The sequence below is a fragment of the Labrus mixtus genome, chromosome 17, assembly GCF_963584025.1.
Source record: "Labrus mixtus chromosome 17, fLabMix1.1, whole genome shotgun sequence".
In the NCBI taxonomy this organism is placed as follows: domain Eukaryota; kingdom Metazoa; phylum Chordata; class Actinopteri; order Labriformes; family Labridae; genus Labrus; species Labrus mixtus.
The window spans coordinates 16,505,725-16,517,616 of NC_083628.1; the positions used below are offsets into that span (position 1 = coordinate 16,505,725).

At 42.2% G+C, this 11,892-nt stretch overlaps 1 pseudogene; it reads right to left on the reverse strand.

Annotated features, from left to right (window-relative positions):
* Positions 1-69: 69 nt before the first annotated feature.
* On the reverse strand, positions 70-11,889 carry LOC132992594 (sorting nexin-18-like; annotated as a pseudogene).
* Positions 11,890-11,892: the final 3 nt, after the last annotated feature.

Here is an 11,892-nt window from a genome sequence, read left to right on the forward strand (position 1 = left end):
CTCGAATACAAACTATTGTAAACACAACAGAGAAAAAGACCGAGAGAAAACTGACAACACAGACTTGACTGAACTTTACGATGATTTATTTAGTGAAATGCTGTTCTTTATTATTTTTAAAGTTTCACTGAGGTGAATAAAATGTTTCTGCAGAACACTGTTAACAACCTGACTGGTGGTTTATCCTACTACAAACCTACTTCAGGAATCCCAGGAGAGAAAAAAAAGAAAACCTTGACATTATCAGAAATATTCTGATAAGTGAGCTGAAAACTGACATCACTTGGTATGGTGACCCATTGTTAAGCATTCAATTGGTTATCTCAGTTACAACGTTGCACGGTGCATGTTGTGTCATGAGAGCACATTTGTTGGATTCAAACCTTCTGGATATGTGTCTCTTTGTAGATTTAACTGTTGAATACACTCAGGGCCATGCTCTTTGAGTCAGGCTCATAAAACACTCCAGGATGCAAACTTTTAATTTGAAAAAGTTTCCAAGCCCAGCGTCACAATACATTGAAAAAAAAACAACAACTACAAAACAGTTCTGTGGGCGAATTCCGGTTGGTTAAGACAGTAAACCTACTTGTTAAAAGTAGCACATTCACGCATCAAGAAGAGCAAAACCCTTTAAAGCCACTATGTAAAATACAATGTTTTTAACTTAATACTACCTCAAGTGGTAGTTTTAAAGACAGTACTGTCAGACCACTTTAAAGAAGCTCAAAATATAAGCCCCTTTTACATTGATTGTCTAAGATGGAACAGTTACCCCTCTGTTGCCTCACCATCAAAGTCAATGTCAGATGAGTAATAGTGGAATGAGAGCTTTACACCACTAAGCCGGCCTCAGAGGTAGTATGGAGACAAGACTAGGTCAACGTAAAGCGTTGGAGTCATGATGGTAGAACAGGGGAGTGTGTATGTGTTTGTATGCTCACAGTGGTTGATTATGCATCATGTCTGTTATAATCCTGCTTCTGAGTAAAATCATACAATGGCACAGCGATTCAATATTAAACTACTCAATGCCATGTGACAGCAGAGCTTTGTCACTGCTGCGGAGCCTCAATGTAAAAGAGGCTACAGACTCTGTTGTCTTTAAAGGTATGATATGCGACATTCCGAGTAGATTTATAGCATCAGTCCCTCAAAACAAAACAAAGCTGTCCCTAGGTGCACCAGTTCCCCTCCCACCCTCCTGTCCCTCAGTGTTCTGACGGATTGCAGCTCTTTCTGTGACCGATTTCCAATCAGATGTGCAGCGCAAAGTTGATTCGGTTCTTATATCTTTGAAGTATTTTTGGAAAGTTGGTTTGGAAAGTCAGTTAGAGCTCCTTGCATTGAACTCTCTGCTTCTCGGCAATGAAACTCTGCCATTGTACCACAACATACAGCGGCCCTTAGTGGGCGGACTAATTTCTCTTCCCTCAAGTGGTGGACGGGGAGGGTTTACTTGAAAGGAAATATGTTTGAGCCTCTGAGCAAAACATAAACAGACTGAAGCGCCGTCTCGTCAGTATGAACAGTAAGAGATCAGAACAAGCCCAGAGGGAGTTTGTCTTCATTCTTTTTTTTCACTCAAAGATTTAGTTAGGTTATACTTTACATCTGCTTCATTAATGTTTCAATGTCGCATATTTTACCTTTAAGACTGTCTGACTTTTTTTCCATACAATAAAATATAACTGAAATATATCATTTTGACACGAGAAGCTCACAAACGGTTGGTTTAAACTTTTAGATATGGGTTCAAAGCTCTAATGCCAGGAGTCCTTTGTTTTTTTAAGTGTCTGTGCCCAGCGGTGTCACTCTGACCTCCAAGAAATGAGTCAGACAGACTGATTTGGACCCCAGATTTCAAACACTAAAGGCCTACAGCAACAGAAAAGCTGCAGCGATGCTTCTAAAACCAAGGAAACAATCGTAAAAACCATAAAATCAACAACGGACTGACTGACACCTTATTGCTTTAAGGAAGGCAACTAAAACATAAAACACAGAACGCAAGGCTTAAAATTGATGTTGCAGAAAAAGCCTGTGAAACTTTCAGGTTAGTGAGAGATGTCAGACATCAGAAGTAGGTCATTTTTTCAAGCTATAATGAAACAAACACCTAAACCGAATCAACAGAGTAGACAATGCCCATTGCCTACTTTGCCCGTTCAAACATACTTGCATGCTATAAAGTCCCATTAAAACAATACTGAAGAGGGCATTCAAGTAAAAAACAGACACATAGAAAGATGAGAAAAAACATTCCGTTTATGAAGTCCTCTTCCACAATCATTAAAAGATCCAGTTTAAATGATTGGGGGGGGTTCTTCTCCGGGTTCAGGGTTACCCTCATGAGGGGTTTTGAAATGAAGAGTTCAGGCAGTGGAGGCACGACGGGATCTGGAGGGCCTGCGTCAGAGAATCCAGATGCAGCCTTGTCTTAGTGAGAGCAGCTGTTTTTAATATCATGGCAGTCCTGCTGAGTTTTAAGATGTGGCTGGATTGTCAGCAAATTTCCATGTTACTGGTACATTCATCAGAGCTGTCCAGTTAACCCAAGAAGTTGTCATTCGAAGTCAAGTGACCTCCATTTTTCAAGAGTGGGATTTGTTCTTTGTACTCTTGCACAGGGCCCAGGATCCATCAGATCAAATGGTTTTCTCCATTACTGGAGGACAGACAATCAATCAATCACCCTTTTGCCCTGTCTCCTCATGGCCTTTGTAGTCTAACTTAACGGTTTCCCCTCTCTCCCTCTTCCTACTGGTCATCGTCATACCTCTGAAGGGTGTCCTCCAGCTTGGCTGTGATCTTCTGGAAGAAGCTGATCTGCTGACGGAGGTGGTGCTGCATTTGCAAGCGGAAGTCCCGTACACGTGTGCGGTGGAAGTGCTGTATCTCGGCCAGCGTGGCGCAGGAAATGATGTTGCAGCGGTCGTGGAGCTCACCTTCCTTCTTCGGACAGTCTTTCACCTTGGTCAGTGCACCTGGAAAGAAGAGGGAGAAGGGGAGGGAAAAAGAAGAAGACTGTGAAGATTTGGCACGTAAATGAAGTATAAAGCCGAAGAAGGATTCTCTGGGTAAGAGTACAACATTATAAGAAAATCAATAAAATGCAACCAACAACAACGATCAAGCTCAACAGTATCATACAGACTACACAGTTTATCTAGAAAGACATAGTAATATATGTTTCATATCTGTTTGCAGATGTACATAATTTTTTTTCTATTCATTGCAATAACTTTATGCAGAGATTTAAATTTGAATGTTTACCACTCTCTCGTCTGTCTGCCATTGAGTAGACAGAGCTCCCCCAACATTCAGTGCCCAGCCACCACCATCGGACTGTGTCAGCCCCACAACCACCGGCGTCCTCATTCATACACGGCCTGCTCTGACCTCCACCTCAGCGGCAAGGAAGTGTGGACAACAGGAACGCGAGGACTACAAAGGAGAAATCCTGCCTGCATCTTTTCCCATCTCCCATTATCCCATTTTTATTTTGTAACATAAAAAAGAGTAAGGTCTTTTACCTGCTCTTTTGTAAAGCGTCTCTGGATAGCATTTGTTATGAATTGGCGCTATACAAATAATGATTCATTGATTGATAGCTTAAATAGGGAGAAAAGCATGGAAATACTGAAAAGATGCTTTTAAAAAAACAGCTAAGAAAGTTCAAGAAATCGTAGGTTGGAAAATGCTTATTATGACATTCCATAGGTTCTGCAGGGCTTGCAGATCTACTATTTTCTCATCGTATTTTAACCACTCACATATCTGTCAAGCTACTAGTTTAGCTTAAAGCTAGCACAGCTTAAGGACTGTCAGACTCACTTTAACCAGAATTCACAAAAAAAACTCAAAAACAGATATAAAATTTGATTAATAGGCTAAGTCCAAAAAGTCATTTTATGCTTTCTTAAATAGGACCAATATGCAAAATATCTACTGAATTTACCACTTTATAAATTTATAAAATGAACTTATTTTATCATCAGCATGCTATGTTGAAGTGCCGGCTTCTCTGTCAACAATGCAACAACCAGTCAGCCTTCTAAGTTTAGATTTTGGTCCAGTATGGTCTGTATTCGTTTTTGTTCAGAGAAGTGGGCGGTTTAAAGGCAACCCCACACACGTCAAAACACGCCAAACCAACAGGTGCTGCAGCAACGGAATTGAGCAAGCTGAGCAAGTGAACTGGTTCAGATAGAACTGATTCCACCCGACTTAAAAAGCATCAGCATTTTATTTTCAACTCCAAGACCAGAAAAGTTGTAAAACTAGGATAAATATTGGAGATTCTTTTGAAAAGTGGAGAAAGGTTAGAACGTAGAGAGGTTGCAAGACCGACGCAGAGCTAGCTAAACACTGAAGCTTCCTTGTCCGCGACATGGCCAGCTGTGTGCGCATTGACTCTAGGGAAGAGGGGGCGGGTGGAGACAGCTCTCTCCAATGTTTTGAATTTGGACTGCCCCATTTTAAGCGCTAGGTGTCAGGAGTTACATATTGCTACTTTAAGCTAACGTCCTCTTTTCCGTAGCTTACTTAACAGACGTGAGAGTGGTACCATAATTCTCATTTCAAAAGGAATCACATTTTAAAAGCAGAAAAATGTATTTATCACAAAACAATTTTAACCCTCCATTATGCCAAATAAAAGAAGCTAGTGGAACAGCCACTTTCCCTTTAGGTAACAGTGGTACAAAAGAGTGCAAGGGAGAAAGGCAAGCCGAATCTCTAAGCTGGACATGACATTTCTTCATTCTACAGAAATAAGATTGTTGAATATATTTCCAGGTTTCCATTCAGCTTCTCAACGCCCAGTGGTGACTCAGAGTGTCTAGTTTATTGTGACTAATGTTTTAAGGGGGAAATGTTACCGTTTAGACTAACATGACCCATGCAAGCTGATTAAGAGGAACTTGAGGTAAGGCTCTAATATGGAAGCATTTAACTGTCAAGCTAGCTATTAAAATAAACTACTTGGTCATCCTCCTCTCATTAGTCTCTCTTTCTAGATTTTACCCACTTATCACACTGTTCCTGCAGCAAGCTAATAAACCAAAATGAACTTGGACTTCGCTCTCCTTGCTGCCAAGGCGATTATAAAGCTCTAATCTGAACTCTTGTACCGATGGTGGGAAACTTGTTCAACTCCTTAGTTATTTGGGCTCCTTCTCACATACACACACATGTTCACCCCCCCCTCCCCCCCCAACTCCCTTCTTCCTCCTTCCCTTCAACTGGCTGTATCGCCAGGAGGAAGAAGGAAAAGAGGGAGAAGAAAAGAGGAGGAGGGGAGACTAATCCTGAGACCGCTCCATTTTGCATTCCTACAGTCCCAGGGCAACACAGGACAAGAGGCCCAGGAATCTCCACACATTCAAATCAGATGTAGCCTTTGGACCTCACAGACAGAAACCACAAAGTCAGAGAATACTGTAAGGGGACATCTAGGTCAACAGATCAGTCCACTCACGGATCCAGGCCTGTTTTTCTAGCTAATCTGTGCCGCCATGTTGTCATGTTTTTGTAATTTGGAAGGTATTTGAGAAATGTTTGGCACCATATGAGGTATATTTGTGACATGTAGACCTTGAGAGAAAGGAATGGAAGTGTATGTCTCTAAAATGTGGGGTTAATACTCGCCTGCTACTTGAAAAGACTGTAATGCAGCAGTAAAAAACCTCAAGTCCAAATGTCTATGCTCTCATTCAAACATATCCCAGCAGCATTCTCTCATTAGAGTCCTTTACTAAATTGACTGTTTGTGGAAACTTTGACTCAGCAGCTATCTTCGTCAGAGGTTGTTATTTCACAACTCTGGCAGTAGCGCAGACTCTGCATTATGGTGAGGTGGTCATGGATGTTACTCAGCAGATGAAACGACAAAGCTTCCTATGACAGCAGTGATGGTTCATTCAGTGTCTGTTCTTCCTTATAACGTTCAGCCAGGACTGATGGCATGATCTAAAACATGCTGATTAGTTTTATGAACGTTGAGTCAGTGGCTCTCTTTGTAAAACTCAACATGTTTTGTCAGTTAGTTTGTGATTTGAGAAGTTCAGGCAGCAGTAAATAAAATTAAGAAGGGAAGCCACACATAAGAATGTAGTGTGCATCAAAAAATATGTGTTTACTCAGAGCACAGTCTGTAATTTAAAAAATAAAAACTGATATTTCCACTTTTAACATCAATCTAATTTGTTTCATCAGTAAGTGTTGCTATGCGCTTAAAAGCCGTGCTAAACAAAGAACGACTGCTTAGCATGATACCTTATGTAGGTAGAAATGATGAGGTCATCCTTTGACAATACTTTCAACTTCGCTGAAGTCTTTTAAGCAAAGTTTTGGGTAAAATTGGCCATCATTACATGGCAGCAATTTTCCTCAATCACAATGCTCAAGGTGGGAAGCTCAAATGATGTTATGATAGGCTACTCTTCCAAAATGTTAAACATAGAAAAGTAGTCCTCGTTTCAATGCTTTTTGGTTTTTAGCATCTGGAAAGACGAAGTATATCGAAGATTCAGAGCGACACGAGGCCATTTTCAAGTAAAAACAACATTATCTGATAGCTATCATCAAACAACAGCTTATGTTAACATACAGCCACTTTATGCTAAAACTGTTAGCTAGGAATGTATCCTTTTTAATTCTACCATACAGCACTATTAAAAGGTAATGCTAGCATTAAGCTAGTAGCTAGTTAACAGTAATGTTAGCTAAGAGGCAGCTAGCATTAGCTGTTTTCTGATGGTAACTAATCAGATTGCCAAATTCTTTTTACACACCAAAAATGTAATGGTGAAATGATAATGATTACTAGACTCTCTTAATTCAAACGACTTACAACCTTCAACCACATTACAAATATCAATTTAAGTGTGTTTTGGAGTTTCCAACAATGAGCATGCTGTCAGAGGAACATGGCCGCTATGTGAAAATGGAGACTTTGTTGATTGAGTAAAATTGTTAAGTTGTGATAAGTTAAGAAGGCGCCAGTTGGCCTAGCGGGTTAGGTCGCACCCCATGTCCGGAGACTATAGTCATCTAAGTATGTGGTCCAAGGTTGATTTCAACCTGTGGCTCCATTCCCGGACATCATCCACTCTTTCTTTCTGATATCCTGATTGGTCCACAAAGTAGGAAAAATCCCTTCATATCAACGTCACCAATTTTGAAAACAATCTAAACTTCAGTTAATGATTTGAAACTTAAATAGTAGAATCTGTTACCTGCGGTGCATTACAAGTGAGGGACACATGAAAAGTTGTTAAGACATGAAAGGCTCTTTCTGAGACAGAAAACCAAGTGTTATTTGTCAGTCACAAAGTAGGTGAAGTCCTGTCAGTTACCCGGACTATTGGGATTCAGTCGGTGTTTCCATTGTCGGAGCTGTGATTGTATCGAGAGAACAGAACTCAGTGCACTATAGAAACAGTGCCTCCTTAGTTTGGCAAACGCCAGGACTGTGCGTGCCAGCAGCAACTCCCTCCTCCCAACCTGCGGGGAACTAACAAGCCAACCCCTCTGCAAGTCCTTTGTACATGACTGTGAGTGTGTGTGTTTCTGTGTTTGTGTTTTCCAGAGAGCCAGTACAGGCACTCGCAGTACTCAGACTAATACAATGGACTGGCCATGGGTTTCAGTTTTCAATGCAAATTGACGCTGCAGTTCAGTAAATGAAAACAGATGTTGAAACAGTCAGAATCTGGAACTCTGTGTATTGTCTGCCTTTATATTGACACAATTAAACAATATAGAGGCGGAAGGCTGGATTTCTTTTGGAAACATTATTGATTATTTGAATCCAAAGTAAAAAAAAAAAAAAAAAAACCTTTTGTTGCAGAAGAAGTCAAACAGCCTACAGCATGGAAACTGGGAAGAAAAAAGGCCTTGTATTGTTATAATTCCTCCCTGGATTCAACCCTCCGCCCTGCAGAGTCATCAACGAGCAAGAGTCCCGACTATTGCGACGTACCGGCTCTCCTTGAAGCCAATGCTTGACTTATGACTTGCCTGTGAAACAAAATATGTTTCGCCTTGCATCGATTACTTGCATCTTACATTACTTGAAATTACGTTTGAGATTGAGAATGTATCTTCACTTTCTCTTTTGACAAACTTCTGCCGTTAAATCACGGCAGTGCACAATACATTTTCCAGGCCATGACCACCGCTAGCTGCCTCGAAAAAAAAAGAAAAGAACCAAACCTCCAGAACCAAACTTTCAGGCTCTATGGGCGTTCACTTTAAAGGGCGTCATTTGACTGAAATGTAGCCAGTGGGGGATGTATTCTTTACTAAGGCAGTGATAATGAATGACAATGAAGAACAGAACAAAGTTTTAATGGAAAAAACATTTTTGCTGCAAGATGCAAGCTAAAAGTTCAGGCAGAAAAATCACTAAGAAAAAAAAAAAGATACCTGACTTAGGCTCAACATACCAGCCTATCCCATAAATTCCACATTCATAGCGCAGCCCTTATGTTCAGCATTTTCTCTCTACAAGACTGAATGGAAACTGTGGCATACAATGAGTTTAGACACCCCTTCAAACAGACACACACACACACACACACACACACACACACACTCTCTCACCTTTCTGTACATGGATGATGTCAGGAAAATTGGCCAGGTGTCCTCTGTAGATGTCCAGCAGGTCAGAAATAGGATCCAGGTCCTGGCGCGGCTGCTCAGCAAAATACTCTCCAATGGCCTCGTACGCCTCACCAGTGTCTGCGATGGCTTTGTTCAGGCCTACTGAGTACGCCTGCTGGTCTATTTCAAAAGCCTGCGCCAGAAGTTTGAAGGACTGTCCAACCTTTTGGTACTCTTTTTTGAACCCTACCGCCTGCTTGCGAGCGAACTCGTTGATGTTGGCGTTCACGATGACGCTGTTCTCGTCCATCGTCTTTGTGAAAGTCTTGAACCCTTCGATCTTGCTCTCAACTTCCTGGAGGTCAAGTAGGACAGGGGGAGTACTAAAGAAAACAAATAAAGAAAACTTTTTATTAGAGACACTTCAGGCTTTATTTCAAAAGCTCTTCTGTTTTGTTTTTTATTGCAGCATTACATCATCTTTATTACCCAAACATGTTAGCACAACTTATTCTTCTGTTCTACTTATATCATCCTCACTATCAGACACTCCCTACGATGAAAGATTTCAGTTACAGCACACTGGAACAAGGAAGCTGATAACAATGTCATGCTTAAGGGCAAATATACTCCCCTGGTACTTTATACCGCTATAAAGTGGTTACTGACAAACGTCTAAACCCCCACTACAAGTGTGATTTACTCCTCTTTGACAAACTATAAACAACATATGTGTTGTAGGCCCAGAACAGCTTTAAATGGGAAGGAATTACGATCCCTGTTATTTAGTCCATCCCCTGTTCATCATAAAATGTGTGTGTATCATTGTGGGAAGTGCTGCCATTTGTGGTCGGGTGTATTTTCTTTCACTAAACATGCCGTAACTTGTACTGCAACAACAGCTAGTCCTGGCTTATTTTGTTTTTTTTTTAAGTACATTTTGCGATCTCCAGAGATGGAGCAAGAACCTGATATGGCACATTAAAGATGTACTGCAATTGGTAATAGTAACGTCAAAGGAGTAATGACAGTAATGGTTTTTCATATTGGGAGGGTAAGGAAAACCCAACCTTTGCAATCACAGCCTTCTACTCTGTTCTATGTTCTTCTTGGATATAAGTATAGATAATAGTCTCTAAGCCTCTTCTTCAATATTTTTCTCCTTGTTTGATTACTGCTTTTGCAATGCAGTGACTCGAGAAATAAACTTGGCTTGAATCCACACGACTCCACAAACGGTCGTTCTTTGGTTTCCCATTGTCAGAAAATGTGGGACGCCGCAAGGTTCCTTGTGCTTTTTGGATCAACATGAATGATGTGACTGAACGCTAAAAGCTGGAGTCAAAACAATGCAAACTCTGGATTGGTCTGAAACAACTGTCACTATATTATTGCAAACCAAGACACCACACACAAGCAAATGCAATGACACATCAATGGCATCCACCATTTTTTTTTTTCATTAAATTAACCAGATTAAAATAAAATAAAAAACACAGACATCCCTCCGTTACTGTGTTAGAGTTGTTGTGATATGATTTCACCGCAGTTTCATGCTGTGTCAACATAATCCAGCTAAGAATCCTCCCACATTGATGGGCTACTGTTAACAGGAGCAACACAGGTCAGAAGTACTCGGTAACAAAAATGTGTCAGACGCTGCAACATGCAGTGGAATGAGGCTTTAGAGCAGCGAAACATGTTGACGACTCTATTGGAGCTCTTGAAAATATCAGTAATTGACATTCCACAGCAACCTTCAGGATACTTCAGCTGTTACAGTGTGAGTGCTGGAAGCAGGACAAACATCTGTATATACTGATGATTCATATCTATTCAAACCCACCGCGTAACCATGAAGCATTTTCCTACCTAATGGTGAGGAAGAAATTGGCCCCGACCAGATCATCCCTCTCTGCCTTCCTCTTGCCCTGTTTCCAGGCCTTCTCATCGGCCCCGCATGTTAGGAAATGCTGGAAAACGTCACAGTGTGCCAGCACTGGGTGGCTGATCATGTGGTTCATCCACCACATTAGTCCCTTTCTCCGCTTTGAAATGAAGTCCTCCTCGAATCGACCGGTGGCCTGCTTCTCCGGCAGGTGGGGCACCGAGATGACCGGGAAACGCTCCACAAGACGAGCATACAGCCAGTCGAAGTGCTTATACCTGCAGGGATGACGGAAGGGAGAACAGGTTCAAAAACACATGGAGGCTTCGCTCGTGGATGAGAAGAGAGAAGGTTTGGTAGATGAGTTGTGAGGGAGATTCAGAAGGGAGGTAAGAAAAAAAAAAAAAAAAAAAGCTGGAATAGCGAGAAAAGTTAAGGAGGGACAATGTCAGAGCAAGTGGGTATAACTTTCACCAAGATGAGAGAGTGGAAGCTAAAACGTTCAAGTTTCAAGGTCCTTGAAATGGAAAGGGAACAAGAGTTGGTTTGAATGTACAGAGCCCATAACAGAGAAACAAGACAAAGGGTGCAGAGGGAGCAGATTCCTGAGGACTCTAGAGGTCGAAAGGCCAAAGTCAGCTCTGGTTTTACTTTAATGTTGGAACAATTGTGGCCACAGGGGGAAAAAAAAAAAAAAACCTTTGTTTGAAGTGTATTGGTTCTGGGGGATAAAGTAAAGAAACAAGGCCAATCTGGAAACCCCAGAGAGGGAAGAAGAGGAGAAAAGAGAAGAAGTAATGTACCTGCGGTTAACTTGTGTATTAGTGTGCGTTGGGGTCAAGCCATAGGACATGTAGCTCTTCATGCCCTTGAACTTGGTCTGCTTGGTCGGGTCGTCAATGGTGCAAGTGAAAGGATACGGATCCTCCTGCCACTCTGGCCCGTGCTTCCCCATCACCACACAGATCCTGTCCCCATCCTTGACAAAAGCAGAGGCCTCCCCAAGAAGGAAAGCCTCCCCGCCAGACTTGACGAAGGTGGAAAACCTGTTGAGGTTCCTCCCCACGGTCCCCGAGCTCTTTGCGTGGTGATGCTGCTGCTGCTGCTGCTGCTGCTGGGTGCTTTCACGCCGCCCCGGCAAAGAGGTGGTCACCGGGTACAAGGGGGGCGTGCTGCCGAAACCCTGGGGTGCGTCGGCGGCGGGAGAGCTGTCGTCCCAGTCGTCGTCCCAGTCGTCATCACTGCCGTGACTGGTGTGGAAGCTTCCTCCCCCCACTGCCGCCACTCCCAGCCCCGAGTCCCTTCTGGGACTGGGTGTCAGGGGAAGTGTAGGAGGTGTGGGTGGGCGTCAGGGCTTTGGACTTGGGCGAGGAGAGTCCGTGTTGTTGTTGTGG